Below are 19117 nucleotides of genomic sequence, written 5' to 3'. Positions count from 1 at the left end.
TCCATGGGAACAAAAATGAAAATGTTATGAGTTATTATACAGTCAAATTCGCTTTTCATTATGTTTATTATGAGAGAACACAATTCAGGTAGAAACTGTCTAAAGTTAGCAGATAAAGGATTGGTTTCATTAATAAGACAGTGGGATTAAATATGCATATTTGAGTCATTTGTAAAAACAAATTTTTATATACACTTAAGAGCATATAATACTTAAGACATTAAGTACATTCTCTAAAATGGAGAATACACAAAGACTCGTTTCTCTAAAATATCCATTTCCAGGCAGAGAAAAGAAAATCTCAAAGAGTACTTGAGGTAAGAAGAATAGGATAAAATCATATCTAAGAAGTCAAAGGACAATATTATAAGAAAAAGGGACGTGGTGGAATATGCCAAAGAACAAAAGAAATGAAGGCATAGAAAAGATCAATGGATGTGGCAATAAGAAAGTCACTGCTTCTTTATTACACAATTAAACATTGAAAAAATCAACTTCTTAGGATGTGAAATTAATGACAAAATGCTATTACTAGCAGCATTTATTAAATATTTAATGTATAGAAGCACTACTCCAAGATTTTACATGTATTATCTCATTCAAACTTCAGAACAGCACTCAGGTAAAATATTATTTTTCTTCACTTAAAGATGAGAAAACTGAGGCATAGGGAGATTTAGATCAATCATACAACCAAGCTCTTAATCACTTTACTCTCTCAAACATGGTAAGTGTATAGACTATTTATACTATAGAAAATCTGGGAACCTACAGCACCAAAGGCAGAATGATTAAACAAACTTTGTAGGCCTGGCGCAATGGCTCACGCCTGTAATCCTAGAACTCTGGGAGGCTGAGGTGGGTGGATCGCCTGAGCTTAGGAGCTGGAGACCAGCCTGAGCAAGAGCAAGACCTGTCTCTACTAAAAACAGAAAACTACCCAGGCGTAGTGGTAGGAGCCTGTAGTCCCAGCTATGTGGGAGGCTGAGGCAAGAGGATTGCTTGAGCCCAAGAGTTTGAGGTTGCTGTGACTTATGATGCCACAGGATTCTACCTAAGGTGATGACTCTGTCTCAAAAAAAAAAAAATTAAAAAATAAATTTTGTAAATCATGCTTTGTCTAAAGAATAGAATGGAATGGAGATAGATACATATGTATATACACGCATATAAAATTTTAAGAACAATGATGTATATTTATAATACTGAGTGTAAATATAGCCACAGTGCATTGGATATATTAAAAAGTAAAATTTTAAAAATATGTATTTAATAGGAAGAATGCACACAAAACCACTGACCAAAAATGTTATTACTGGGAGGGCTGAGATAGTAATTGTGTCAGTTCCATTTCCATAACATATTTTATTGCTATAACAATTTCATAACAGTAAAGACAGTTGGTTTTGTTTTTGTTGTTTTTGAGACAGTCTTTCACTACATCGCCCTCGGTAGAATGCTATGGCATCACAGCTCACAGCAACCTCAAACTCGTGGGCTTAAGCGATTCTCTTACCTCAGCCTCCCAAGTAGCTGTGACTACAGGTGCCTGCCACAACGCCCGGATATTTTTTTCGTTGCAGTTGTCATTGTTGTTTAGCTGGCCTGGGCTGGATTCGCACCACCAGCCTCGCCATAACCACTGTGCTACAGGCACTGAGCCTCATCGCTGATTTTGGACAGTATATTCCTCTTTGGAGTAATTCATTGGTAAAATTTTTCTCTTAATATAAATGTTTATAAATACTCTCAAATTCAGATTTCAATCAAGACTGTCAAAGGTAAAACTTTGGCTTACCAAATTGGCATTTGACAGATGCCAATTTATAGGGCATCTGTCAACAAACATGGCTTAACATTTATAGACTCAATAAGTATCTAAACCCTTCGTAAATAATTTGTCAAAACCATATTTCAAAGAATAATCTGTAATTTTTGAGTCAGAAAAATACAGCAGCGAATTTATTTTTTGAGAAAAGTGAGTACTTTGGTCTGACGTATCAAAAAATTACTTGTTAACCTTTGTGGTTCAGTTGGTTGTTCCACTCTGCTTCCCACTAGGTCATCTCCCACATCATTCCTAAAAATGGCTATACTTCACAGATCTCCTTTCCACAGGGTAAATTAAAATTGAGAAATGTGTGCAGTGGTTTGAAATCCTCAAGCGATCAAAAGAAGTCAGAGAATTGAGTTTATAGGCCACTAATGTAAAAATCTCCATCAATTCCTGGCAATGTTACATAGCCAGAGTGGTACTCAAGTAGATGCTTTAGATTTGCTTCCTCCAAATGTCCAATATTAGTTTAATGCACATCAACTTCTAGGCTTTTCTACCCTGCAACTTAATTTATAGCTTTTATGAATTATCACCTTAATAAAATAAAAATCCTTACAGGCAAATTAAAAATTTTTTCAACAATACAATTTGTCTAGGATTACCAAAGGAAATTGATTTGCCTTAGGAAATATCTCACCCCATTCTCATTTGCTGAGTTAATCTCCCATTAGAGTAGCCACACAACTATTTTTTTAAGAATATAAAGGAGAATTTTTCAGAAAACCATTTACTTAAAATTCTCTTTACAATTCATTAATCTCTCACTATAGTTTTTCTTTTTTTTTGAGACAGAGTCTCACTTTGTCACCCCCAGTAGAGTGCTATGGTGTCACAGTTCACAGCAACCTCAAACTCTTGGGCTCAAGTGATTCTCTTGCCCCATCCTCCTGAGTAGCTGGGACTACAGGCACCCACCACAACGCCTGGCTGTTTTTAGAGATGAGGTCTCACTCTGGCTCAGGCTGGTCTTGAATCCGTGAGCTCAAGCGATCCATCAGCCCCAGCCTCCCAAAGTGCTAGGATTATAGGCATAAGCCACCATGCCCAGCCTGCACTTTTCACTGCATACTATTTGAAAATGGCTGTTTAAAAAAATATTGGCAGTTATATTATCCTTGGACAAAAGTCTCATTTTAATCACTTCCTCTACTATAGATCCTTGTAGTTCACTAATCAAGACAATTTCCTTCCCACTGTGACAGATTTCTATCTGAATACCACTTCACTTAATTTCCCATGGCATCCAAAGAGTTCACATATATTTTTCTATGTATCTTCCTTAATGCCAATTTAAATCTACCTGTACTTTATGAAATCAAGTATAACAATTACACTAAATATCTAGTATCATGAATAATGCTTCATTTAGTCTTTCTTAAGATCACTGTTTTTTGAGACAGAATCTCGCTCTGTTACCCCAGGTAGGATGCAGTGGCATTATCATAGCTCCCTAAAACCATAAACTCCTGAGCTCAAGGAATCCTGCCTCATCCTCACAAGGAGCTGAGACTACAGGTACGTACCAGCTAAATGTTTCTGTAATAACAGAGTCTTTGTGTTGCTCAGGTTGGTCTTAAACTCTGGAGCTCAAGCAATCCTCCTCCCTCAGTCTCCATGAGTGTTAGCATTACAGGCATGAGCCAATACCCTTGGACAAAACCACTTTTCAAAAACAAGATTATGACTTGGAGCCTGTGGCTCAAGAGGCTAAGGCGCAGCCACATACACCTGATCTGGTGAGTTCGAATTCAGCCAGGGCCTGTCAAACGACGATAGCTGCAACCAAAAAAAAAAAATAGCTGGGGGTTGTGGCAGGCGCCTGTAGTGCCAGCTGCTTGGGAGGCGGAGGCAGGAGAATCCCTTGAGCCCAGGAGTTGGAGGTTGCTATAAGCTGTGATACCACATCACTCTACCCAGGATGACAGCTTGAGGCTCTGTCTCAAAAAAAAAACAAAAAAAACAAACAAGATTAAGCTTCTACAAGGAAGTAGATACACATTTAATGGACTGCATTTCTCTACCTTTTTTTTTGTCGTTGTTTGTTTGAGACAGAGTCTCATTTTGCTTTCCTTGGATTGCTGGGGCATCATAGTTCACAGCAACCTCAAATTCTCTGACTCAAGTGATCCTCTTGCCTCAGCTTCCCAAGTATCTGGGACTACAGGTGCTTGCCATAACACTTGGCTATTTTTACCTACTATTTTAGAAACAGTCTCAGTTTTGCTCAGGCTGTCTTGAACTCAACCTCCCAGCATTTCTCTACTTTTTAAACAACTTGCCCAATCCTCCAGTATTTACCTAACAACAGATTCATAATTAAGGAAACAACTCATTTCCTCATTCCACAAAATTTATAATACATTCCTTTGATAAAATCATTCTGTTTTTATCAATAATGCTACTCTAATATTCTTAACTTTAGGTTAGAAATTATTGTATTTTTATATTGACCAGCATTCTCCAGGTCTGCTTTAATCTGTCATTTTATCCAAGTAAGCACAATCAACATTTGTATTATGACCCAATTCAATTCTATTTTTCTCAACCCTACATACATGCCTGAGTTTATTTCTATTTTGCTCTTGAAATGACTTAATTCACCCTAAACAGGCTTGATCTCATCTTAAATAACCTAATCAAATATCTACTAATCATTTTTTCACCAAAATTATGTATGTATTCAACCAACGCTGTTTTCTCTGTAAGTATTTATTTTTACTAAAATTCTAAAGGGATTTAAAAAATCATTGCCAGGCTCAATTTGGAAAATCATATCAGCACACTTTGATAATAAAATAATAATTCTAAAAGGTCAGTCTAAGGAAAAAATTATGAAAATGTAAAAAAATTTAAGTAAAATTACATATCTGGTTACACTATGAATAACAATAAAAGACTGGTTAAACATTACATATCTAGAATATACTACTGTGCCACCATTAAAAATGATTTTGTAGAATAAGTAACACAAAAATAAGCTATCATGTGATAAACACAGTTGTAAAAAAGTGATCTAGTAAAGCTACAGTAATTATAGTTTAACAGTAAAAAGTATTGGAATTATGCAATTTTCCTCTATGCTTATAATTTCCTATTTTTTCTATAACATATATACATTGGTATTTTATGTAAGAAAAACACAATGTTTTATTTCTGTTTTTTAACCGTCATGGTAAGTTCAACTTTGCTTCCTCTCTTTCAAGTTTCATTCATTTGGTATCATTTCATTATGCTTCCCTTTCAAAATTGAAATAATTCCAAAAATATTATTTGTCTAGATAATTATCTTCGATGACAACTACTTATGAAAGGCTACAACGATAACTGTATTTTTGAAGTCCATCTAGGTATTATTCTTACTCATTAAAAGTATAACTTTGATAAAAAACTCATCATGAGTTCTATTACATAATCTCTGTTAACATTAACTAAAAAATCTCACTTAAATAAAAAGGTTTAGAAAGAGTGCTAAGTATTGTACTGTTGGTTCAATTCAGACTAAAATGGAGTACTAGGCCATGTGAGGTGACTCATACCTGTAATCCTGGGAGGCTGAGGTGGGTGGATTGCCCTGAGCTCACAGGTTGGAGACTAGCCTGAGTAAAAGCAAGACCCCACCTCTAAGTAATAGTTAGGTGTTGTGGCGAGTGACTGTAGCTCCAGCTACTTGGGAGGCTGAGGCAAGAGAATCGCTTGAGCCCAAGAGTTTTGAGGTTGCTGTCAGCTGTGACACCATAGTTCTCTACCAAGGGTGACAACATGAGACGCTGTCTCAAAAATAAATAAATAAATAAAAATAAAATAAAATGAAAATAAATACTTAACAAAAACATACCCTATTTTTTCTGGAATTATGTAGTTTGAAATCATTGGTTTGTATTTCACATTTTATCTCCTCCAAATAAGTGTACGCTCACATTTCCAAACTTATGCCACCAAAGGTAAAGAAATGCATTCAGGGTGGTGCCTGTGGCTCAGTGGGTAGGGTGCAGGCTCCATATACTGAGGGTGGTGGGTTCAAACCTCGCCCCGGCCAAACCGCAACAAAAAGATAGCCAGGCCTTGTGGCAGGTGCCTGTAGTCCCAGCTACTTGGGAGGCTGAGGCAAGAGAATTGCCTAAGCCTGGGAGTTGGAGGTTGCTGTGAGCTGAGATGCCGCTTTACTCTACCGAGAGCAATAAAGTGAGACTCTGTCTCTACAAAAAAAAAAAAAAAAGAATTAGATAAAAAAAAAAATTTTTTTTTTTTTTTTTGAGACAGAGCCTCATGCTGTCACCCTGGGTAGAGTGCCGTGGCATCACAGCTCACAGCAACCTCCAACTCCCGGGCTCAAGCAATTCTCCTGCCTCCACCTCCCAAGTAGCTGGGACTATAGGTGCCCGCCACAACACCCGGCTATCTTTTGGTTGTAGCCTTCATTGTTGTTCGGGGGGCCCAGGCTGGAGTTGAACCCACCAGCTCAGGTGTTTGTGGCTGGCACCTTAGCTGCTTGAGCCACAGGTGCCGAGCCTACATTCAAATTCTGTACAGCATATTGTCATTAAGATATTAGTAAACAAGAATGAAGTGAAGAGCATACTGGAAATTCCTCCTGTCAGAACAATGCCCTCACCTGGGTATGGTGGATCACGCCTATAATACCAGCACTCTGGGAGTCTGAGGTGGGTAGATTGCCCGAGCTCACAAGTTTAAGATCAGCCTGAGCAAAAGACCCCATCTCTTAAAAAAAAAGAAAATAGCCAGGAGTTGTGTGGACACCGTAGTCCCAGATCCTTGGGAGGCTAAGGCAAGAGAATTGCTTGAGCCCAAGAGTTTGAGGTCGCTGTGAGCTATGATGCCATGGCACTCTGCTTAGGGTGACAAACTGAGACTGTTTCCCAAAAAAAAAAAAAAAAAACAAAGTCCTTGTTGTACTGCAGTAAAATGTAAATAAAGTTGAAAGGAAAAAAATCTGAATAGCTAGCTCTGGGTCGAGATGGTGATGCTTCTGCCAGCAAATGAAGTCCAGGGGTAGAGATTCCTATAACCTAATAAACACATATGGCAAATCTTTCTAGTTGATTCTAATATACAGGTGTAATTTTGTCCAAGACTAATGTAACAAGTCAGTATAGCTGTCAGATTATCAAAAGGTGTGACATGTAAGAAATAATAAGAAAAAAAGTTTCCTCAGTTTCTCAAAGAAGTCAAGCTCATGCCAGCCCTTTCTCGATCACTACCAAACCCTGAGGGAAGACAGGAGAATCACTGCTCTGTTCCTCACCACATCCCATCATCCTAATGCAAAATACATATAAATTATAAAATAATCTCTTGTGGGGTGGTGCCTGTGGCTTAGTGGGTAGGGCGCTGGCCCCATATACTGAGGGTGGCAGGTTCAAACCCGGCCCCAGCCAAACTGCAACAAAAAATAGCCGGGCATTGTGGTGGATGCCTGTAGTCCCAGCTACTCGGGAGGCTGAGGCAAGAGAATCGCCTAAGCCCAGGAGTTGGAGGTTGCTGTGAGCTGTGTGACGCCATGGCACTCTACCAAGGGTGATAAAGTGAGACTCTGTCTCAAAAAATAAATAAATAAATTAAATAAATAATAAAATAATCTAACAATGGGCTCTGAAATTGCTACAGTTGGGATATATCACTGGACATGAGGGTTTGCACATTGGAAAAGCAGACTCATTGGTTTACTTCACCAATGGTAAAACTGGTTTTGAAATGTTTACTGTTAGGTAAGTAGAACAAAGATAATCTTAAAAAAACAAATATAATCTTTATACATAAAACTCGCTTCAAAGAGATTGCTGATTCCAAAGAGATGCCTTCATGATTTGGATTCTATTATTTTCTATAAAATGGCCTTATTAGGCCGGGTGCAGTGGCTCACACCTATAATCCCAGCACTCTGGGAGTCTGCAGCGGGTGGATTGCCTGAGCTCAGAGGTTCAAGACCAGCCTAAGCCAGAGTAAGACTTCTCTAAAAATAGCCAGGCGTTGTGGCAGGCACCTATAGAGCCAGCTACTTGGGAGGCTGATTCAAGAGAATTGCTTGAGCCCTGGAGTTTGAGAGGTTGTTATGAGCTATGACGACACAGCACCCTACCAAGGTTGACAAAATGAGACTCTGTCTCCAAAAAAATAAAATAACCCTATTGAATAGCTAAGAAAATCTGAAGTATGAATCAAGATTTTTCTTCATAAGAAAATTTTATAGGTAGCCAGGCATTGTGGCGGGTGCCTGTAGTCCCAGCTACATGGGAGGCTGAGACAAGAGAATAGCTTAAGCCCAAGAGTTTGAGGTTGCTGTGAGCTGTGACACCACGGCAGTCTATTAAGGGTGACATAATGACACTGTCTCAAAAAAAAAAAAAAAAGGAAGAAAAATTTTACAGGTAAATCAATTTGAGAGAAAAAATATAATTAGCAACAAAAATATGCCCTTATAAAATCTACTTAAACCTATTTTCACTACGGAAGGGTATGAGTCACCTCATATCTTTCTAATGCTGAGATGCAATTTATAAAGCTTAATTTTTATAGATGAATGAGAAAAATAATTTACAACATGAGTTCATTTAAATGGGAAATTAGACATTTGACAAACCAAATAAAAACCTAAGCACAAAATATTTATCCAAAACAAAAACATTTAAGCAGGTAAATAAGAATACCCAAATAACAAAGGAAAGTATTAGTCTTTCATCTCAGAACATATTTATCATTCCTTCCCAACGAGATAAACGAGCACAGCAATAAAGATAACACTATTTAAATGTCATACCAAAACTACTATGTAAGAATCATACTAAAGTGAAAAGTTTCCCTTGAGTTCCCTAATGTGTTCCTGTAAGAAAAACAAAATAGAAAAATGGACTAGGTAGATCAGTTCTCAGAGAAAGAAACCCAAAAGGCTCTTAATATGAAAATATACTCAATTTCATTAATAAGAGAAATGCAAATGAAAACCACACTGAGATGACCATGTTTTTTACCGGTGAGTACTGGCAAAATTAAAAAGTGTAATAACACATTGTATGGCAAAGACTTGGGGAAATGGGCTCTTTTAGGAATTATCAACGGGATTTTAAATTCTGACAACCTCCCTGGAAAGCTATTTGGAAATAGAAAAATTTTTTAAAGTCCAAATACTCTCATTCAGCAATTCTATGTCTAGGAATTTAGCCTACAGAAATAGTCACACAAATGAAAATGACATACACAGCTACTGCAATATTGTCTGTAACAAACAGAACATGAGCAAGAACTTAAATGTCCTTCAGAAGGGAACAGGGTAAATAAAATATAAAATATTATGTACTTGCAAAAAGAAAAAGATTTCCAAAATTCACTTTGTTAAACACGACCAAAAAAAAAAAAGATAAGAAAGTAAGGTAAAAGCAGAGTAAATATATGTATGTGTGTTGAACATCTCTAGATTCTGAACATTTGCTAGGGAATGGAATTGGTTGGTGCCCAAGGGCAGCTTGGGCAACACTGCAAAGGTAGGTTACCTTTCACTGTAGGTTCCTTTTGTAACTTCTGATTTTTAAAATGTACTTTAAAATACATAAATACATATTTTAAAATCTTCTTTTGGGCCAGGCAAGGTGGCTCAAGCCTGTAATCCCAGCACTCTGGGAGGCTGAGGCGGGCAGATCACCTGAGCTCACAAGTTTGAGACCAGCCTGAGCTAAAGTGAGACTCCGTCTCTAAAAACAGGCGTTGTGGCTGGCACCTGTAGTCCCAGCTACTTGGGAGGCTGAGGATCAGTAGTTTGAAGTTGTTGTGAGCTATCACACCACAGCACTCTACCAGGAGCAACAAAGTGAGACTCTGTCTCAAAAAATAAATAAATGAATAAATAAATAAAATCTTCTTTTGGTGATACATAACTTTTTCTGGCTTCTTTTACATTTAACATATTTCTATGTTTTCACCATCTATTGTTAAAACAAATACTCCAACCCCCCCCAAAATGTACAAAAGATAAAGAATATGCATTATACATACAGAAATTAGATATTGAATAGTTTTTTTTACATTTTTTTTGGCTAGGGCTGGGTTTGAACCCACCACCTCCAGCATATGGGGCCAGCACACTACTCCTTTGAGCCGCAGGTGCCGCCCAATATTGTTAAACTATTTAAGTAAACTTTTTTAATGGAATGAGACATTGGTGTAACTCTAGATCATATTAAAAGTAGTAATTCCCAACCAAGTCAACATGTTCTATAAAGTATTAGACATTTAATAATAAAATTATTGAAGCAATATATTTGGGTAAAAATTTAACTGAAATTCATTTTTCTTTTTTTTAAGAGACAGAGTTTCACTCCATTGCCCTCCATAGAGTACTGTAGCATCACAGCTCACAGCAACCTCCAGCTCTTGGGCTTAGGCAATTCTCTTGCCTCAGCCTCCCATGTAACTGGGACTACAGGCAACCACCACAACGCCTGGCTATTTTTTGTTGCAGTTTGGCTGGGGCTGGGTTTGAATCTGCCACCCTCAGTATATGGGGCCGGCACCCTACTCACTGAGCCATAGGCGCTGCCCTGAAAATCATTTTTATTTAACAAAGTACTTATTTGCCCGGCACGGTGGCTGTAATCCTAACACTCTGGGAGGTGGAGACAGGAGGACTGCTTGAGTTCATGAGTTCAAGAGCAACCTGAGCAAGAGCGAGACTCCCTCTCTAAAAATAGCCAGGCATTGTGGCGGATGTCTATAATCCCAGCTCCTGGGGAGGTGAAGGCAAGAGGATTGCTTGAGCCCGAGAGTTTGAGGTTGCTCAAAAAGAACAAAAACAAACAAAAAAACTATACTTGTTTGATTCCACAAACTATAAACTTCTGATACTACTCAAGTGAGATTACAACTCTATTAATAAACATAAAAATAAAATTCATAATCATTTTTACTTGAAAAAATGAAGCTAAAAATATATCATTAATTAAAATTCTAGTAAAAGTCCTTTCACTTAGGAGAGCATTCATTGGAATAGAATGACTTAGATGGAGTACCCTGATGGATATTTAATAAATGAGCTTCTTATTTAGGCAACAAAGAGGAAAGCAGAGCTTATTCTTAAATATATACATTTCTTAAGTTATACAACTGAAAATGTCCAAAACTACACGTGTAACTTTGACAAGGTTATGCTAACATTGTCTGGAAATGTCCTTATCATCCCCACAATTTAAAGATTTTGTTTGTAGGTACAGAACTTTCAGGTTGAACCCCGAACAGTGGCACACACCTGTATTCTCAGCTGGAAGACTGAGATGGGAGAATCGCTTGAGCCCAGGAGTTGAAGGGCGGCTTGGGCAACACTGCAAGACCCTGTCTCAAAAAATAAAAAGAACTTTAAGTTGACACCTCTTTTCTTTCAACAAATTGAGACAAATTCCATTGTCTTCTGGCTCCAGTTGTTGCTGTTAAGTTACCGACCTACATTATTTTGAAAGTCATTTCTCTTTTTGTTTCCAACTTTCTGCAACTTACATTTAGTTTTCTTCATTCTCATGTCTAGTTGTAAGTTTTAGGGTTGTGTAAACAATGCTTGATATTTAGTGAACATCCTGTATCTGATTGAAGCCTTCAATCATTCTGGAATATTCTTAGTATTTAGCTCTTCAAAGCCAGGTGTCTCCCCTCTACTTCTAGAAATGGTTTCGCTCTCTTTTGTGTCTCTTAAACATCTTTCGTATTTTCCACTTCATTGTCTCTTTAAGCTCTAATCTAGATTCCTTGAGTTCTCCAATTCTCTTCACCTGTTAATGACCTAATCTAAATTCTGATTTCCGAAGTCTTTCCAGGTCTGTTTATTATGTATGTTGTTTGCTTATTTTTTATCAACTGAATGGCTCCTTTTCCTTGGAAATTTATTTATGGAGATTCTTTAAGGCCTAGGTTGAAGATGCATCCCTTCAAAAAGGGGTTGAATAAGCTATTATCAGGCACCTAAGGGACATAATTCAGGTTGAGTATGCTTCACATTTGTGGCTTGAGTTTTCCTGAATTGTTCTCAAGTGATGTTTATTTGCACAAATCCATGCAAGGACCATTGTTATAACATCTGGGGAATTTCCCATTCCATTCTGCTTACATCAAAACAACTTTCCTCAGTCCCTTACAGGTAGGAAAGTGGCAGTGATTTACTTCTGGTTCACTTTCCTCCTGAGCACAGTCTTTGGGCACATAGTTTCGAGGGGAGAGGCACTGGTCATCCCACTTTGGGTATAAGCCTTGGTCTTTGACATTTTCTGTCTGAGGTCTTAAAGTCTTCAAAATTGCAGTTCAAATTCTCCCAGTTTGGCGAGTGTTCTCAGGGCAAAAACAGTTCAGGCATTCTGTTTTATCTCCCTGTGTTCCTTTTTCTTCCCCCCATCCCGTCCATCCAATTAGGTTTTGGCCTGGTAATTCCTTAGAGTTGTGTTAGTTCTTCAATGCTAGTAAAATGTTCTTAAAATTCTTTCCAGCAGCCTTAGTTGTTTTCAGTGAGAGAGCTAATTTGAGTAACCTAGCTTACCATATTACTCAATAGTCTCCCTCAACATATTAACACCAAGCTTTCAAAAAAAATCAGAGAAAAATTGTGTATGGAAATTATCTTGAAAAGCAGCTAAAAACTCTTATTAGGGAGGCTGAGGTGGGAAGGATCACTTGAGCCCAGGTGTTTCAAGATTGCTGTAAGCTATGAGTGTACCACTGTACTCCAGACTGGGCAACAAAGCAAGATCCTACCTCTAAATAAATAAATAAATTGAGCAACTAAAAACTCTAGAACCAGTGTTCTTTCAAACACAAATTCCAAATGTAAAAAAAATTATAAATTTATTTAACCAAATATATTTCCTATATGATATTCCCAAATAAGTGTAACTAAGCTCTTCTGAAACACTTTATAAACTCAACTATTTTAATGTTTGCTATGCCTAAGTGAAGTTTGGGTGAAAAACCATAAGAAGAAAAAGTATTATGATAAATAGAAATGAACACAATCTACTTTTATTTTTTAAGTGAAAGCTATAGTGAGTTTTCTATGTTTTAAAAAACACATCTATAAAGTTGTTCATGAACAACTTAAAACAAGAATTTATAATTTTTTAGTATCTATGTGTCTCAATGATTTTCCACTCAATCAGATGTTGGCACCATGCAAATATATAGTCAAAGCTGTCAAAGGGATCGAGATGAGTTAAAAAGTTAATGGTTTATTAATTTCACTAATCAACTTGTGAAATTTGACAAAGCAACATGTGAAAGTGCAAGTTTTTATGATATATGCACCCATACAAATATCTCAAATTTTAATAGATATGCCTGAATTTTTATTGCCCCTAAACAGGAATTTATCTTCCTTACCACTTTTATAAGTTTTATGTGAAAGCATTTCAGAATCACAACCAATTTTTTTAAAAGGTACTTTAAAAAACTAGGCAAATTAGTAATGCCTTTTAATTGAGTAATTTATTATTATTTTTTTTTGGCCGGGGCTGGGTTTGAACCCACCACCTCTGGCATATGGGACCGGCGCCCTACTCCTTGAGCCACAGGCGCCGTCCAATTGAGTAATTTATTAAAGAAGTAAAAATCTTTCTCATGTACACCAAGATAATTCAAGATGTCAAAGAAACTTTACTCTAAAATACTTAAATGAAGGGCCGGGTGTAGTGGCTCACGCTTGTCATCCTAGCACTCTAGGAGGCCGAGGCGGGTGGACTGCCTGAGCTTACAGATTTGAGACTAGGCTGAGCAAGCGTTGTGGAGGGTTCCTGTAGTCTCAGCTACTTGAGATAATGAGACGAGAGAATCACTTGAGCCCAAGAGTTTGAAGTTGCTGTGAGCTGTGACACCATAGCACTCTACCGAGGGTGACAAAGTGAGACTCAGTCTCAAAAAAACAAACAAAAAAACTTAAATGATTGGGGATATTGGACAATGCAAAAGAATAGTTTCTTTAGTGTTCTAAATATAAAGACAGATCTTTTTTTAGCCTGTAAGTAAAGGTATAGCGCAATTACAATTTTACACTCATAAAATAGGTGCTATAAATTGATATAACTCTAATTTTTAGACATTAGAATTCAATTTGTAAAACACAATTACTTGCCACTGTGGATTTTTCACTCAACAATTATTTAGAGTGCCACTATATGCCAAGCATTGTTGTAGGTTCCCAGAACACATCAAAGAGACAAACTCCAAGCATAGTTAGTAAGCTGCTTGATATATTAGAAGGTGATTAAGTATTATAGGTTAAAAAGGAGAGCTCAGCAAAGGATGAGCTGTTCTGGGATGTTAGGGATAGGGGTAAAAATTTTAAATAGGGTAGTCATAGATTTCAATGAGAAGTTAACATTTTTGTAGATCTGAAGAAAGAAAGCTAGCAAAGCAGCTCCCAGGAGAAATTTCTGTAGAGCAGATAGAGCAGCCAATGTAAATACTCTAACGCCAAAATGTGTGTGGAATAAATTTAAAGAACTTCAAGAAGGTTGGTGTGACTCGAGAATAGACTTTACCATATAGATTATCTACTATGCCAATACTATGCACAAAATTAAGTTAATATCCTAGTATTCACTAATTTTCTATTATTAATCAGCCTACCTGAACTTATTAGGAATTAACTGATCATGTGAAACATTTAAAAATGTTAGGCTTTTCATGTAATTACTAAGAATACAGGTATAAACTCATTAAAAATACATCAATTTAAAAAATTATATCCAAGTGCTGCTTGAAAGTTTTAGAACCCTGGTTATTCTAATAATGTTTTTGGAGATTCTAAAAAGTAGCCAAACCCAATAAAATTTATAAATTTTATTGATTTATAAATCAATAAAATTAGAAAGAAAATTTAGAAAGTAATTAAGACCTTATAACTTCTTGTTTCTTGGACACATGATTGAAAACCACAGTTCTTGTGCCTTCACCTTTCTTAATTTTAACCAGTCTTTAATATTCCAAAGGTATTAAAAAGAAAGACATCAGGAGGGTGGCACCTGTGGCTCAAAGGAGTAGGGCACTGGCCCCATATGCTGGAGGTGGTGAGTTCAAACCCAGCCCTGGCCAAAAACTACAAAAAAAAAAAAAATAATAATAATAAAAAGAAAGAAAGAAAGACATCAAGATATTATTTTCAAGGTTCTCTTTAAAAGTAAGTTTCAATCTTAGATAAAAGAACTGACAAAAGAATGAAGTAGTATTTTTTAATCTTGGTCATTAATTTTTTGTCCCATTGGCATAACCATCCCTTTTAGTGCATACTTGTATATTAACATATATTTAACCAAAAAAGGAGAAGGAAGTTTCAGAAGCTTTTTCATTAATAAAATTGATATAACAAATAAGCAATCTTTTTTTTTTTTTTTTGCAGTTTTGGCTGGGGCTGGGTTTGAACCTGCCACCTCAGGCATATGGGGCCAGCGCCCTACTCCTCTGAGCAACAGGCACTGCCCCATAAGCAATCATTTTATCCATATGGAATAAGTCAATATGTAAACCATGTTACTAGAGGAGCTAGACACTAATAATGCAGTATCTTATGCTGGCATTTAGTAAAAACATATTTTACTCCTGGTACAAGTTATTTCTTTTTTTTTTTGAAACAGAATCTCACTATGTCACCCTCTATAGAGTGCTGTTAAATCATAGCTCAAAGAAACCTCAAACTCTTGGGCTCAAGTGATTCTTATGCCTCAGCCTCCCGAATAGCTAGGACTATAGGCGCCTGCCACAATGCCCGGCTATTTTTTGTTGTAGTTGTCACTGTTGTTTGGCAGTCCTGGGCTGGGTTCAAACCCGCCAACCCCAGTGTATCTGGCCAGCACCCTAGCCCCTAAGCTATAGGCGCCGAGCCTGTGGTACGAGCCTGTGGTACAAGTATTTCCAGGAATCAAATTGTTTGATGTAACTGCTCAAGTTTTACCTGTTGAGGAAAAACAACTAATTTTTTCCCATAGAAAAGGGTTTTGGGAGACCAGATACATTTTGGACCAGCCCATGAGTTTGAGGTGGCAGGGAGCCATGATTTCAGCATTGCATTCCAGCCTAGGTGATCCTATCTCCAAAAACACGTTTTTTTTTTTCCTTCTGAAAAAATGAAAACTGGTCAATCAATATCACATTTTCCTCTAACTATATAAAGATTATGAAAGGGAAAAAGGCTACATAAGACTCAAATATAAAGTGAAAAAAAAGAAACCAAAAGAGAATTTCTAACCAACACGCAATTTTTCTTTTAAGAATTGAACAGGACCCTTCCACTGTCAGTAACCCTGTAAGTTTACATAACCATTTGAGTAAAATAAGGGTCCAGAATTATAAGTGATACCTCAACTTTAGGTTTTCTTAGAGCAAAACTGCATCCACCTTATTATTTTTAGATATTATGAAATTTCAGAGGTTCATGCCTTTTCTCCGATTCTTCCTCTAACTGCTTAATTGCAACTCCATGTTCTTGACTTCTATAATTTAAAAAATTCATATAATAACAAGTCATCTGTTTAAAATAATATGACTAGGAGCAAAATTCAAATGACAAACTTACCAAGCTAAACCCGTTCAACTCAAATAAAGCCTGTTTTCTCTGTCCTTTGTTAAGGCCCAAGCACTTGCAATTCTCTTGGCCAGGTATTCTCTGCTAACTACTACACATACTTCAGGGCCTATTTACAGATTTCCTTGACTCATCCTCTCCCACCCTCTCCATATTTTCTCTACTAAAGCATCTATCACCCAGTATTGTAATTACTTCCTAGACCAAAATACAATTTTTTTCACTGAGGTGTATGTAGCATCTAACAGTGTCTGCCATGTGTTTCAAAGCAATTTGGGAAGGCAGTGTTCCCATCTTCCCTGATATACAAAGTAAAAACAAGAACCTGAAATTAGACATTTTGTTTATTTACCTATAGCCACATAAAAACCTACGAAAACATATAGATGGTATGGGCCCTGAAAAAGTACTACCAGATGACCTTTTTGAGAGCCTATAAATTTAAGTCATTGTGCTACTGAAGAATAGTCTAATACTTGGAGCAATTTTATATGACTATAACCCAGGAAAATATTTCAATAGGCATTGTAAATTTCATTGTACCAACAAGCTGCCATTTTAGGGAACTTTTTGTTGTTGTTGAGACAGAGTCTCACTATGTCACCCTTGGTAGAGTGCCATAGCGTCACAGCTCACAGCAACCTCCAACTCTTGGGCTCAAGCGATTCTCTTGCCTCTGCCTCCCAAGTGCCTGGGACTATAGGAGCCTGCCACATGTTTTAGGGAATTTTTTTTTTTTTGCAGTTTTTGGCCGGGGCTGGGTTTAAACCCGCCACCTCCAGCATATAGGGCCAGCACTTACTCCTTTGAGCCACAGGTGCTGCCCTAGGGAACTTTTAAGAACAAATTCTCTATAAAATTACTTCCCAAGAAGGTCAGCTGACAACACAACTCTGCATTGTTTTAGTCTACAGTCGCCTTAAAGTTACAAACTACAACTCATAAACTTTTCTTCCTACCCATAAAGTATCTTATCATCAAATGGAGTAAAATTCTAAAATACTTCAAAATTATGGTAAACTCAAGAGTTATCAATTGTGTTTTACGGGTAAGTCAAATTCTGATGTAACCACATAATGGTTTACTTAGAATCAATGAAGCAGTATCAGACAGCTACATGAAGATAATTTGAGTTTTCCTTTTTTTGAGACAGAGTCTCACTATGTCACCCTCAGTAGAGTGCCGTAACGTCACAGCTCACAGCAACCTCAAACTTAGACTTAAGTGATTCTCTTGCCTCAGCTGCCCAAGTAGATGAGACTAGGCACCCACCACAACACCTGGCTTTTTTTTATTTTCTCCAGTTTTTGGCCAGGGCTGGGTTTGAACCCACCACCTCCAGCATATGGGGCCAGTGCCCTACTCCTTTGAGCCACAGGCGCCACCCAACACCTGGCTATCTTTTCGTTAGTTTTCATTGTTATTTGGCAGGCCCCAGGCCAAGTTCAAACCTGCCAGCTCCAATGTATGCAGCCGGCGCCCTAGCCGCTGAGCTACAGGTGCTGAGCCGATAATTTGAGTTTTGAGTTACACAGATTGGAAATATTCTAGCCAAGGATTATCTTGAATTCCTAAGCCCAAAAAGCCACAAATTACAAGTAACTGGAAAACCATCTATCTAATTTCAATAAATGGCATTTTCCCTTTAACTATAGAAGTCAAGATCATCTTTCAAAATCTTTTTGAGATTGTGCCCTGAAGATTTCAATCTTTCATTGTTATTTATGAAGTTTTGTTTTGTAATTACAATCAAAGACCTCCCCTCCAAAAAGCATAACTCGACAAAGAAAGTATAGTCCAATTTATCAGAAAACTCATCTTGCAAGACTTCTATACTTCTTTGAAAAGTATGAAAGTAACTGTTTAGTAAGCATAGCCTACCTAAATTCTTAGTTGGCACTGATTTAGGTAAATGCCATTTAAAAAACTGCTAACTGCCAAATCAGAACAGCAAGTTATTGCTCTTTTGTTAATGTGGAATGTAAAATATGTTTGAAGCAGTATTTATAAGAACATACTTATAAATTTCTTGACAGTCCAAAGTTACAAAGACCTGCCCCTTTTCTGTACAGAATTGCTTTGTGCTATGAAATTAAATTAAACTCAAGTATATATAGCTAAAAGGTCAAAAAACTCGGATGGGTGGAGTACCCAGAACCATAACTACAATTGTAGAAATAATATTTTATGTAAAGTATCATTTGCACTTGCATGGACGTTATTGTGCCATGACATCTACAATATTTGTTGAAGATTCCATTGAAGCAATTTTATGTAGTTGTGAGTAGCTATATATAAAATCTACTTTTCCAAATACATGCCAAAATAGCTAGGCTCGGCACCTGTAGCACAGTGGTTACAGTGCCTGCCACATGCACTGAGGCTGGCGGGCTCAAACCCAGCCCTGGCCAGCTAAACAGTAATAACAACCGCAACCAAAAAATAGCCAGGCATTGTGGTGGGCACCTGTAGTCCCAGCTACTTGGGAGGCTGAGGCAAGGGAATCGCTTAAGCCCAAGAGTTTGAGGTTGCCATGAGCTGTGACACCACAGCACTCTACCCAGGGCAACAGCTTGAGACTCTGTCTCAAAAAAAAAAAAAAAAAAGAAGAAAAAGATAGCTAAGCTAAATAAGAATGCAAGAAACCCTTGAGAGCAAAGGAAAAAAAAAGACTATTTATATACTACATAACTTTTCCAAAACTATATATATTTTAGGTTTTA

General features: G+C 37.2%; 1 protein-coding gene across 2 annotated transcripts in view; it reads right to left on the bottom strand.

Moving 5' to 3' along the window:
• CSTF3 (cleavage stimulation factor subunit 3) overlaps window positions 1-19117 on the bottom strand; it is an 87243-nt gene that overhangs the window by 37428 nt on the left and 30698 nt on the right. The window contains exon 3 of one of the 2 annotated variants that reach the window (XM_053562909.1): window positions 11091-11173. The exons of the other annotated variant lie outside the window; for it this stretch is intronic. The gene's annotated coding sequence lies outside the window, so the exon portion shown is untranslated. The remainder of the gene's footprint in view (window positions 1-11090; window positions 11174-19117) is intronic. 2 annotated transcript variants of the gene reach the window in all.

The sequence above is a fragment of the Nycticebus coucang genome, chromosome 14 (genome assembly GCF_027406575.1).
Source record: "Nycticebus coucang isolate mNycCou1 chromosome 14, mNycCou1.pri, whole genome shotgun sequence".
NCBI lineage: Eukaryota > Metazoa > Chordata > Mammalia > Primates > Lorisidae > Nycticebus > Nycticebus coucang.
Note: the sequence above shows the minus strand (reverse complement) of the source record. Positions and strands in the feature narration are given on the sequence as shown.